This window comes from Anabrus simplex, chromosome 1 (assembly GCF_040414725.1).
Source record: "Anabrus simplex isolate iqAnaSimp1 chromosome 1, ASM4041472v1, whole genome shotgun sequence".
Lineage (NCBI taxonomy): Eukaryota > Metazoa > Arthropoda > Insecta > Orthoptera > Tettigoniidae > Anabrus > Anabrus simplex.
In genome coordinates this window covers 76,229,491-76,241,755 of record NC_090265.1, presented here as the reverse complement: position 1 = coordinate 76,241,755, position 12,265 = coordinate 76,229,491, and the positions used below count along the sequence as shown (strand labels likewise).

Here is a 12,265-nt window from a genome sequence, read left to right as displayed (position 1 = left end):
GTCTATCCCTTCCAATCTTCCCATCCCCCCACAAGGCCCTTGTTCAGCATATCAGGTGAGGCCGCCTGGGCGAATTACTGGTCATCCTCCCCAGCTGTATCCCCGACTCAGAGTCTGAAGATCCAGGACACTGCCCTTGAGGTGGTAGAGGTGGGATCCCTGGCTGAGTCTGAGCGAAAAACCGACCCTGGAGGGTCAACAGAAGAAGAAGAAGAAGAAGAAGAAGAAGAAGCAACTTTTTATCATATTTATTTAAATAAATAATTGCACCCTTGAGATTAAAGAGTGAAGCATGAATTTGCTAGTCATATTTGATGGTAAATAGACTGCTGTTGCTGTTCTTCAACACAAATAAATACTTTTCCACATTTGTTTCACCCTCTTTGGTCGATAGTACTGCGGAAATTGCGCCTGAAGCGGTACGCTTCTTCCCCCCCCCCCCCGTCCACACTACCCCGAAAAGCCAATGCTTTGGAAGACTCCTGCGTGCAGCACAGGCCCTATTTTTCTCATGTAATTCTCAACATTAAAATGAATGCTCGACGAGGATGAGATTCGAACCCACGCGTGCAGAGCACATTGGATTAGCAGTCCAACGCCTTAACCACTCGGCCACCTAGTTGCCCTAACCGTCAGCCTTATGTACACAGTAGCAGAACGAAAGGAACTGCTAGTTTAGAGAAGTGTGAGGGTACAAGTAAGCTGAAGTCGTCTCAACACTCTCAGAGGGCAATCCATACAAGCCTTTTGACAGGGTAGATCTTGAACCCGGGGGCCCGCGTACGATTCCCGGCTTACAGATTTTGGTAAGGCGTGTGGTCAATGTGACGATTTCTCTCTTCCATTTCTGTTGACTTCGTTTAGACTACGGTCACTATCTCACCTTCAGATATCTCCTCAGTTGTTCTCACGTAGGCTGACAAGCGATCATTCACTTGAAATAGAATTTCTAGAATACTATAACATCCCACCCTCCTCTGTGATGTAGTGGTTAGTGTGATTAGCAGTCCCAGCATTTGCCTGGTGTGAAAAGGGGAAAGCACGGAAATGGGAAACCACGGAAAATTGTTTTCCGTGGTTTCCCTTTTTCACACCAGGCAAATGCTGGGGTTTCCCATTTCCGTGCTTTCCTCTTTTCACACCAGGCAAATGCTGGGGCTGTACCTTAATTAAGGCCACGGCCGCTTCCTTCCAACTCCTAGCCCTTTCTTGTCCCATCGTCGCCATAAGACCTACCTGTGTCGGTGCGACGTAAATCAACTAGCAAAAAAAAAAAAAATACAAAGTGCGATTAGCTGCCACCCCCGAAGACCCGGGTTCGATTCCCGGCTCTGCCACGAAATTTGAAAATTGGTACGAGGGCTGGAACGTGGTCCACTCAGCCTCGGGAGGTCAACTGAGTAGAGGTGGGTTCGATTCCCACCTCAGCCATCCTAGAAGTGGTTTTCCGTGGTTTCCCACTTCTCCTTCAGGCAAATTCCGGGATAGTACCTGACTTAAGGACACGGCCGCTTCCTTCCCTCTTCCTTGTCTATCCCTTCCAATCTTCCTACCCCAACCAAGGCCCTGTTCAGCATAGCAGGTGAGGCCACCCGTGCGAGTTACTTGTCATTCTCCCCAGTTGTATCCCCGATCCAATGTGTCGAGCTCCAGGATACCGCCCTGGAGGCGGTAGAGGTGGGATCCGTCGCTGAGTCCGGGGGAAAAACCAACCCTGGAGGGTAAGCAGATTAAGAAAAGAAAGATTAAGAAAGAAGACACGATATGACAAATGTAACTCTAAGCTTTGCTTTGGTTGCAAACAAGTATGTAACTTTTGAGATTCATTTATTCCACATTCTCGTCCTTAGAACTAACTAATCTTAGAGTCCTTTTGTGTTTATAAGGGCACAGATTATGTTAGACAATTACTTGAAACGCAATATGTCCATAACAAATAGACAGCATAAATAATACCTTTCTTTCTTTCTTAATCTGCTTAACCTCCAAGGTTGGTTTCTACCTCGGACTCAGCGAGGGTTCCCACCTCTACCGCCTCAAAAGCAGTGTCCAGGAGCGTGAAACATAGGGTCGCGGGATACAACTGGGGAGAATGTCCAATACCTCGCCCAAGCGGCCTCACTTGCTATGCTGAACAGGGGCCTTGTGGAGGATGGGAGGATTGGAAGGGATAGACAAGGAAGAGGGAAGGAAGCGGCCGCGGCCTTAAGTTAGATACCATCCCGGCATTTGCCTGGAGGAGAAGTGGGAAACCACGGAAAACCACTTCCAGTCGAATGACCTCCCGTGGCTGAGTGGACCCCGTTCCAGCCTTTGTACCACTTTTTTAAATTTCATGGCAGAGCCGGGAATCGTACCCGATCCTACGGGGGAGGCAGGTGATCACACTAACCACTACCCCACAAAAAGATCTCGACGAGGATGGGATTCGAACCAACGCGTGCACAGCACATTGGATTAGCAGTCCAACGCCTTAACCACCCGGCCACCTCGTCCCGTAGTAAGCGTCTAAGTAATAATGTTTCTAGGGGCTGGTTGGTGGGTCCCTGGCAAGTATAAAGGAAGGCATTATTCTCTGAACTATACAGTCCACTGTACAGACGGTGAAAAACCTTGTGTGGCTCGTATCCTGAAATGTGTGTTTTCATCTAAAATGGTGCTGCTGCCGCTGCTGGAAAGCTTTCATTCCCCGCCCGAAGGGCGGGGCGGGCCCCCTAGATCGTGTCGCGATCTCTCGGGCCGGGAGATGTGAAGAGAACAGTGAGATGTTTCAAATGAAGAAAAGGGAAAAACGGTGTGAAAATTTGGATGAATGGCTACGGGGCTGAGGTCATGAGGGTGTGCGGGAGGAGTGAAATATTTAGAGGCGGGTACCAGGCTGTAAATGGAAACTGAGGAGGTGCAAGGTCGCCGTGATATTATAGAGGGAGGATGTTAGGAATCGCAAGATGTCGAGTGTTGTAGCTGATGGGGGGAAGACACTGATTGATGGGAGGTGAGGGTAGACGGGTGGAGGGAGTCGATAAGGAGGGAATGGCCGAGTGTGACGACGGGTATTGTTGGAGTTAATGAGAACAGGTTTGGGTGGTGAAAAAGATGGCTTTATTTTGTAGCGATGGCCAAAGATGTAGACTCCATTGACGATGAGATGGTGAACGTCGACGGTAGTAGGGAGGTGGATGCGGACCATGTGTGTCAGACCGGAGGTGTTCTTGATCCTGAAGACTCGACGGACGGGTACGCCTTCTGCTCGAAGTTGTTGGAGGCTGGCTTGTTCTGAGTGAGCAGGATCCACTCCACGGATCACACAGCTATACATGGTGTGGCGGGTCTGTGATGACTGCGATGAGGGTGGTGCTTCTTCTGCGGCGTTGAAAGACGAAGAAGACGACGGTGCTGCAGATGTTGCGGGTGGCATGTAGGAGGCATTACGTTCTTTAGGTGTTGAAGGAAGAGGGAGGGAAGAAATCATTATGGACGCAGGACGACTGGTTGTAACCATAGTGATGGGAATAAGGGAGGGGTTGAAGGTTGATGTTGTAGTGGAGATGGTGGTGGTAGTGGTAGTTATCGGCGATGTAGAAACGGCGTGTGATTTTGGCTGGCTTGACGGCGTAGATTCCACTTGGCGCGAAGGCAGCTGATAGGAAGTCTCCTGTGGTGGAGCAACCGTTGCAGGCGGAGTAAAATCAGTGGCTATGTGCTGATCCAAGAGTGACGCAGGAGTAACTTCCACACTATGGAAGATGTGATGAATATAGACGCCGTTGTTCAGGAGGCGGCAGACGTCGTCCTCTGTGTGGAAATATAGAAGGACATCTGGTGACAGTCCGGAACTGTTTAGTAGTCTTGTGGCCCAATGACCTGGAACACCTAACTTGCGGATTTTTGGACGATGTCGTCATCTGAGAGAGCGAGGTTCACGTTACGGAGTAGGCAGGTAAGCATGGCGGGGAGGCCGACTACCAACTAGGTGTCAGCCAATATGCTCTTTAGAGTCGGCGAAGTAGCGGAGGTAAAGATGGTGAGCCACCCGGCCGAGAAAAAATTAAGGAGTATTTATTTATTTATTTATCATAAGTCTGTACAGAGTTCTCCTCCATTTTCACAGACACTATACATAGGTGTTCATAAATGCATGAATGAGGTTTTTCTGAATGATTCCATGACCGAATAATATTGTCATGCATGCATGAATAAATGAATGAACACTTCCCTCCCAGTCACGGATAGCCACCAACTGAGGAGAGAGCATTCGGTTGGCAGGATAAATGCATGGACGGGATTATGCATGACTACTGCCCGGTCGTGTTATCCACCCCTGGTGAGAAAAAGGAGCCACCTTCCCAAGGATAACACGTCCGGCCCTTTCCCTTGAGGCCCAGACGGAAGACCCCGCCTGATCTAATAGCTGTCAAACACTAATTTCTCACCATTCCCTAATTTCTGCGAGGCACACGTAAGCGGAAATCCCGCACCTCATGTGCCCCCCTCCCTATTCTTCTTTCTCTGTTGCATTTAGATCAATCTACATATTCGATTGGGATAGGCCCGTCCTATCCCGTCCTACTTCGGTTATAGCCTTACATAAGTGTATGAATTAATGAATGAATTAATTAATTAATTGGCTATGATTCCCTATCTAAAATAGTGCCCTTTGCACAGGCGGATCGCCATTCCACATGCAAGGGCCACGCCTACGATTATCTACATGAGTGTATGAATAAATGAATGAATTAATTAATTGCCAATTCCCTAACTGTATTGAGAAAACACGTATGGATGGATTTATGAATGGGTATATGGATATTCATGCATGCATGTTAGGAAAAAATACTCATCCCTCCCAGTACGGATAACCAGTAACTGGGGAGAGAGCCCTTGTTATGAATTAAATAAATGATTGAATGAATAATATATGTGGAATGAGTAGTGAATGAATGTTATCAACCTTCAGCCACGGATCGCCAGCAGCTGAGGATGAAACATTATATCCATTGGGCCCTGTCTCATTACAAACAGTTTGACAGTTAATTACATTATGGCTTACTAACATATCGACTTTACAGTGCTACATATACTAATATTCCTTTTTTACATAGCCCTATTGGCAATTTCTTAACTAATCGGTTCGCAACACAATCATCCATCCGTAATATGACCTACCCTCATTGTAGGCTCTTTCAACACTCTTCTACATGAATTTCTAATTACAATTAACAGTTTACTGAGATTACCAGGTTTATACCATTCTTTGCCTATCATCTTAATAATCCTATAGCCATTCTCATCCTCATTTATCATATATTGTTCCTTGTTATTCAAAAATTTCCTTCTCACCGCTATGGTTTCTTTACATGATTTCAACATGTGAAATTCTTCTCTGTTTTCACCACAGAGAAGGCACCTTGTTGCATCTTTCACTTTAATCCATCCCCTATTCTTGTAAATTCCCATTAACCACCATATCAAACCCCTGATTTCTCTTCTATTTACACTCACAATATTTATGTTCATATCCTGCCTTATCCTAATAAACTCTGAGAGGGTCGCCTTGCTTCTACACTCGGATACCAACCACTGTCTTTGAATATCTCTGAGTCGTCTAATGATTAGTTTATTCGTTGATCTTTCCAACCTCTCCCAATAACTTCCATATCCCAACCTATCTAATATACTTCTGATTTTCGTTAACCAATACTCTCCCTGGATATTATCTCTCTGATGTTGATATGCAATCTGCAGAAGCTCGCCACCCTCTCTTCCTTTCAATCTCAACAGATATTTCAGAACTCTCTTAAGAACATCTACTTGGATATTTTCTTCACATATTAATCTTACTCCACAATTTGCTGTACAATTTGGTAACCCCATTACAATTTTACAGAACTTACTTATAACCTGATTCAGCATCTCACACTCTTTCTCTACACCCCATAGCTCAGCTCCATAAAGCATTCGATTTTTAACTACGGCTTGCAGGACATTTCTCTGAATCTTATAGTCTATATTTGGGAATTTATTTTCAAGAATTCTAATTACTGATAATGCTGCAAGACCTTTCCATTTGGCTTGTTTTATTTGATGGATCCACTTCCCATTGTTTGCTATATATATTCCCAGGTACTCTAATCTATTTGTGACCTCCACTTGACAACCATCAATCGTCCATTGTTCATTCTTCGCTCGTTTACAGCCTTTCTTACAGATCAGAACTTTCGTCTTGGAAATGTTAATTTTTGATGACCACGTTTTAGCAAACTCTGTCACAGCATTAATGCTCTTTTGCATGCCTCCGGCCGTTAACGTCATCAGCAGGACATCGTCCGCGAAAATTAGGCCTGGTATTTCTTGATTTACTAAAACTGGACTCATCCAGTTATCACCTCCATGTCCAATTAATATATCGTTTATAAATAACAGAAATAAAATAGGAGATAGCTTACATCCTTGTTTCAAACCCAATAAAGAATCTATTTGACCACATGCTACCCCATCATCTACCCTTATACTGCATTGCACCCTTCGGTAAACTGCCTCCAATGCTTGTACCATCTTACTAGATACCCCTAATAGGCGTAATTTTGCGAACAATGCACCCCTGCTGACTGTGTCAAAGGCTTTTTCAAAATCTATAGCCGATATATATAATTTTCCTGCTTTCGGTTTTATATACTTATCTATTATTGTTTTTACAATCATGATGTTATCTATTGTTCTTCTGCGTTTTCTGAAACCACTTTGATATTTCGAGAGGATGGAGAATTCTTCCGCCCATTTCATCAGTCTATTTGCCAGAATTCCTGTATATAATTTACTTAGGGAGTCCAATAGTGTTATACCTCTGTAGTTGTTTGGATTACTTCTCTCCCCACGCTTCTTGTAAATTGGGCATATTATACCTGTCTGCCATGTCTTAGGAAACTCCAAAGAATCAAATATCCTATTGAACAATTTTACTAATATTTCCAGCATTTGTTGACTTTTTACTGCTTCTTTCCAAAATTCATTAGTTATACCACTGAAGCCCCCCGCGTTCCTACATTTGACCTTTCTAATCATTTCTAAAACCTCACATTCTGTTATTTCTTCATCTAAGCAGGGGATACAAATCTCCAAGCCCCTCGAGATATCCATACATGTTCTATTATTTATGCAAGTATCCTGTCCTCCTAGCAATTTATTAAAATAATCAATCCAGACTCCATTCTCAATTTTAACATTGGCATATCCTCTCTCACCTCTACTTATTTTATTAATTCTATTCCATACCTTATCACTTTGATTATTCTTACAGTCTATGTTTATTAATTTTGCCTCCTCCTGTTGCCATATCCTCTTTTGCTCTACTAACAACACTTTATATTCTTTTCTTAGTTTACAATAGTGTGCCCGAACCTTAGGGTCCCCCTCTTTTCTATATGCCTTTAGGGCTCTAATCACCTCCATTTTCTTTGTTTTACACACATCATTGTACCATCCTTTCCTTTTATCTTTACTATTATTATTCTGTTTCCTTTTCACATGAGCTATAGTTTTAAAGGGTTTCTCTACCAGTTCTACCGCTAAGTCCACCTTACTACTCAGTAACGCAACCTCTATTCCACTCTTAATTATCTGGAATTCTTCTCCCTTTAAATATGACTCTACTCTTTTTGGGGTATTCTCGCACCACTTGTATTTATTAATTATCCTAATATTATCTTTTTCTGTTACAGTGTTATGTTCCTCCTGTTCTTTCTCATACACTTCTAGGGTAACAGATACCGGGGAATGATGTGATTCGGCCCATTCTAATATCTCTATTTCCTTAACCATCTCTAAAATATCTCCCGTACACACAACCAAATCAATTACACTACCTCCCTGCGCTGTAATATATGTTAGCTTTCCCGTTTCATCTCCCCGCCACCATCCATTTAGAATATATAAATTCTCTGCGGTACATAGTTCTAGTAGTTTATCCCCATATACATTACGTTCCTTATCCCGACTGTTTCTGCTACCTCTCATTGGCTCTATTCCTTCTTTACTATATGCGGGAATTGCCTCTCCAGTTCGTGCGTTCCAATCCCCCAACATAATGATTCCTGCTTTTTCATATTTACCTCTCATTAGGTTAATCTCCTCTATTAAATCTTCAAAAAAGTTCACATTGGTATATGGTGACCCCATCGGATGGTTATATATAAAGGCTAAGCATGTCTCTCTGTTTACTCCCTTCCAGTTTAATTTTGATCCAAATTACATCTTGCATATCGCTAGGCAATTCTTCTATCTGACTACTAAACTCTTCCTTTATCAGAAGTGTTATTCCTCCCGGAATTCTCCCTCGAGTCCCTCGTTTTCTTTTTATTACACTTCTCGTAACATAGCCCTTCCATGTTAAAATCTTTCCTTCCGGCATCCATGTTTCTAAAAAAGCAAATATCTCAAAATTTTCCACAAGCTCAGACACTCCATCATTCCCCAGTTTACTTAATATGCCTTCTATATTTACAAAACCAATTTTCAATGCTAGTTATTTCACTTTCCTATTATCTGAGACACTACCTGTTTTACTACGTGTGTTTATTGTTTTATCAATTTGTACTATACTTCCATGAGGGGAACTATAAATTTCCCCTAACTTCTTTCCTTCCCGTTTATTACATTTTCCATCTGAGAACACTCCCTTCTTAGCCCATAAGTCCTTCAAGCTCTGTCCCTGCTTCTTTTTCTTATCGTCCTCTGTCCTGCAGCTGCTTTTTTCAGCTACTGGAGTAGTACACGAGCTATTACCCGGTTCCTCATCAGGTGTAAAACATTTACTTACAGGTCGTCTCTCAGTAGTAGTGGCAACGCCCTCACTGTCAGTAGGTGTCAGCAACCTTGGCGACACGAGCTCTGCTCCTGTTTCCTGAACGTCATCATTCTTTCTTCCGTGTAGCGCCGGTACCGCACTTCCTCCTCGCGCCTGGGCTTCCAGCTGGGATGGCGTGTAGTTCTTTCTCCAACCATCGCCTGTGATGAATAGTCTCTTGCCTCTAATAAACGCTGTAAGGCCCTCCCTTCTTGCTCTCCCCAAGTGGAATCGTAGGATTTTCATCTCTTTTCTTTCTTCAATTCCCAGGTCTCTCTGGATCCAAACTTCCGTCCCTTTTAAATTCCTGGCATTCCGGAGAATTTGGTGGGTTTTCATTCCAGATACCAATTGTACTTTAATCGGTCTGTTCCCTTGGATCCTTCCTATTCTCTGCACGTCGTCCACATCGGATTCCGTGCAATTTACTTTCACTCCTTGTGTGAACACTTCCAACACAGCATCTAGTAACGCCAGTTTGTCCTCGCTTCTATTGTCCTTAATCCCATGTATGACCAGACATCTGCTACGTTGGGCAAGCACTGATCTCCGGACCTGCATCTCCAGCTCCCGTGTGCGCTGCTCCAATACCAGTCGGTGTTCCTTAGCAATTTTCATTTCTTCCTGGTATTTATCTAGAGATTCTTTTATACCTGCCATATCACCCCGAAGGCTGTCTTTCATGCCCTGAATATCTTTATTCTGTGCCATAATGAGCTCCCTCGTTGTGTCTGTTTGGCTGCCCTCTTTTATCACCTCCTTGATCTTAGCTATATCTTCCCAATTCAGTGGCCCAGGGTTGCTTTCCACTCCTCCAATTACTAATAATGCAGCAATCACTAACGCTGCCAGCACGATTTCAGAGTATTTTATATCACATTTTAAACCACATACCTGATATTTTATTCGATTGTTCCATCGGCCGATGACCGCTCGGTAGAGTTCTATGCTTATTCCCATTATGCTTACGCCACAACACTCAGCACTCCGCACACACGTCTGCTTCGTTTGCAGGGCTCCAATCGACCGAGTAAGGAGTAGCTTGTATGTTCCACTCGGAGATGTCGCTCCTAGCGAGAAAAGTAAAATAATGGAAAATCGTATGTATATTCCAATATGGCAATCCGCATCACATATGAGTGTTAAGCTATTAGGTCCAGTTACGAATTGCTGGTATATCTAAACCACTCAGTGTATGTTGAACATTAAAGCTTGAACATTTCTTCACCAAACGGAAACGAAAAATAATTCATGCAGTAGATGGTTAAAGAAAGAACAGCAACCTTGAATGTGAAGAGTGCGGGCACTGACTTGCCAGTCAAATCTGACTGGAGATCGATCTTGATCAAATACTGATTGCTCTTTGTGCGACATAAATACATACATTTCCCCATTTGTTTCAACCTCTTTGATTGGTAGTACTGCGTAAAAGAAGTCTGAAGCGGGACTCTTCTTTCTCCCCGGTCCGGAATTCGGGTACGTCCAAGATGCACGCTGGTATTCTGAGTCAGACAGTCGGCACTGAATGTCTGACTCCGAGTGGCAGGTGGGATGTGGCCATTATGAAAGCTGGTTGTCAGCGCAGACAGAGCTGCCACAAAAGAAAAGATATGAAATACAACTGATCAGTGTAGCATGGAACTAACAAGAGAACAGGCTGCAGCTCTATTACTGCTAAGTGACAATGTTACAAAACGAATTAGAAGTGATATACATCTAATTAATGAATTAAGATCTATTTACGGGGAGTACAAACACCTTTTTCCACAGTTACTTGTCGACGAAAACAGATTTTTGAATATTTCAGAATGAGTTCGGATACGTTTTGTTTTTTGTTCAAATTTGAACACAGGCTTACGAAGAAGTGGGCGAATTACCACACTCAACACGAAAATCAACAGCCTGCGCGGCAGGTTGTCTGAAACCGGAATGAACGAATCATTCCGGTAAATATCTGAGTCAGACTACCAGTGCGCAGGCTTCCTGCGCGCAGGTGCATTATGGCCAGTCCCGCTTAAAAACACAGGACATACTTATGTTGACTCGGCGCCGACTGTCTGACTCAGAAAACCAGCGTGCATCTTGGACGTACCCTACCTCGGGAAGCCAGTGCTCTGGAAGACTCCTGTTGCAGGAAAAGCCTTATTTTCACCATATAATTCTTAACATTAAAATCAGTTTTCGACGAGGATGGGATTCCAACCCACGAGTGCAGAGCACATTGGATTAGCAGTCCAACGCCTTAACCACTCGACAACCTCGTCTCGGTGTTCTCCGTGTTATGTACAGAGAGCAGAACGAAAGGAAGATGCTAGTTCAGAGGACCGCTGAAGTACGAAGTTAGCTCAAATCGTGTCAACACTCTTAAAGGCCCGGTTTCACAGTTTGAGTTTAAGCCGAAGCTTTAGTAAGCCACGCACGCCTCTTAAGCAATGCTCACCCAGTTGTATCCACGACCTAGCGTCTGAAGCTCCAGGACACTGCCCTTGAGGCGGTAGAGGTGGGATCCCGGGCCAAGTCCGAGGGAAGAACCGACCCTGGAGGGTAAACATATGAATAAGAAGAGGATACTGTTAAAAAATCAGATTTAAAGAAAGAACAGCAACCTTGAATGTGAAGAGTGCGGGCACTGACTTGCCACTCAAATTTGACTGGAGATCGTTCGTTGATCAGACACTGATTGCTCTTTGTGCGACACAAATACATACATTTCCCCATTTGTTTCGTCCTCTTTGGTTGGTAGTACTGCGTAAAAGAAGTCTGAAGCGGGACTCTTCTTTCTTCCCTGTACGGACTTCCTCGGGAAGCCAGTGCTCTGGAAGACTCCTGCGTGCAGGAAAAGCTTTATTTTCACCATATAATTCTTAGCATTGAAACGAGTTTACGACGAGGATGGGATTCGAACCCACGCGTGCAGAGCACATTGGATTAGCAGTCCAACGCCTTAACCACTCAGCCACCTCGTCTCCGTGTTCTCCGTGTTATGTACACAGAGCAGAACGAAAGGAAGATGGTAGTTCAGAGGAGCGCTGAAGTACGATGTTTGCTCAAATCGTGTCAACACTCTTAAAGGCCCGGTTTCACAGTTTGAGTTTAAGACGAAGCTTTAGTAAGCCACGCCCGCCGCTCAAGCAAGGCTTACCCAGTTATATCCACGACCTAGCGTCTGAAGCTCCAGGACACTGCCCTTGAGGCGGTAGAGGTGGAATCCCGCGCCAAATCCGAGGGAAGAACCGACCCTGGAGGGTAAACATATGAATAAGAAGAGGATACTGTTAAACAATCAGATTTAACCCTCACTGCAAACTGTTGTCATTAGGCAAGAAATAACTTTTCACCTGTGTAAATCGATAAATATTGTAGACAGAGGTAGTTTTACGGCACACCTTCAACTGTACAGTCAATTAAACACATATCCCAGTG

General features: G+C 44.0%; 4 non-coding genes across 4 annotated transcripts; all 4 read right to left on the bottom strand.

Moving 5' to 3' along the window:
- Positions 1-540: 540 nt before the first annotated feature.
- TRNAS-GCU (transfer RNA serine (anticodon GCU)) lies at positions 541-625 on the bottom strand. Its single transcript has one exon. It is a non-coding gene; the product is annotated as a tRNA-Ser (tRNA).
- A 1,788-nt stretch (positions 626-2,413) lies between these two features.
- Positions 2,414-2,495, bottom strand: TRNAS-GCU (transfer RNA serine (anticodon GCU)). Its single transcript has one exon. It is a non-coding gene; the product is annotated as a tRNA-Ser (tRNA).
- An 8,529-nt stretch (positions 2,496-11,024) lies between these two features.
- TRNAS-GCU (transfer RNA serine (anticodon GCU)) lies at positions 11,025-11,106 on the bottom strand. Its single transcript has one exon. It is a non-coding gene; the product is annotated as a tRNA-Ser (tRNA).
- A 620-nt stretch (positions 11,107-11,726) lies between these two features.
- On the bottom strand, positions 11,727-11,808 carry TRNAS-GCU (transfer RNA serine (anticodon GCU)). The gene has a single exon. It is a non-coding gene; the product is annotated as a tRNA-Ser (tRNA).
- Between the last annotated feature and the right edge of the window lie 457 nt (positions 11,809-12,265).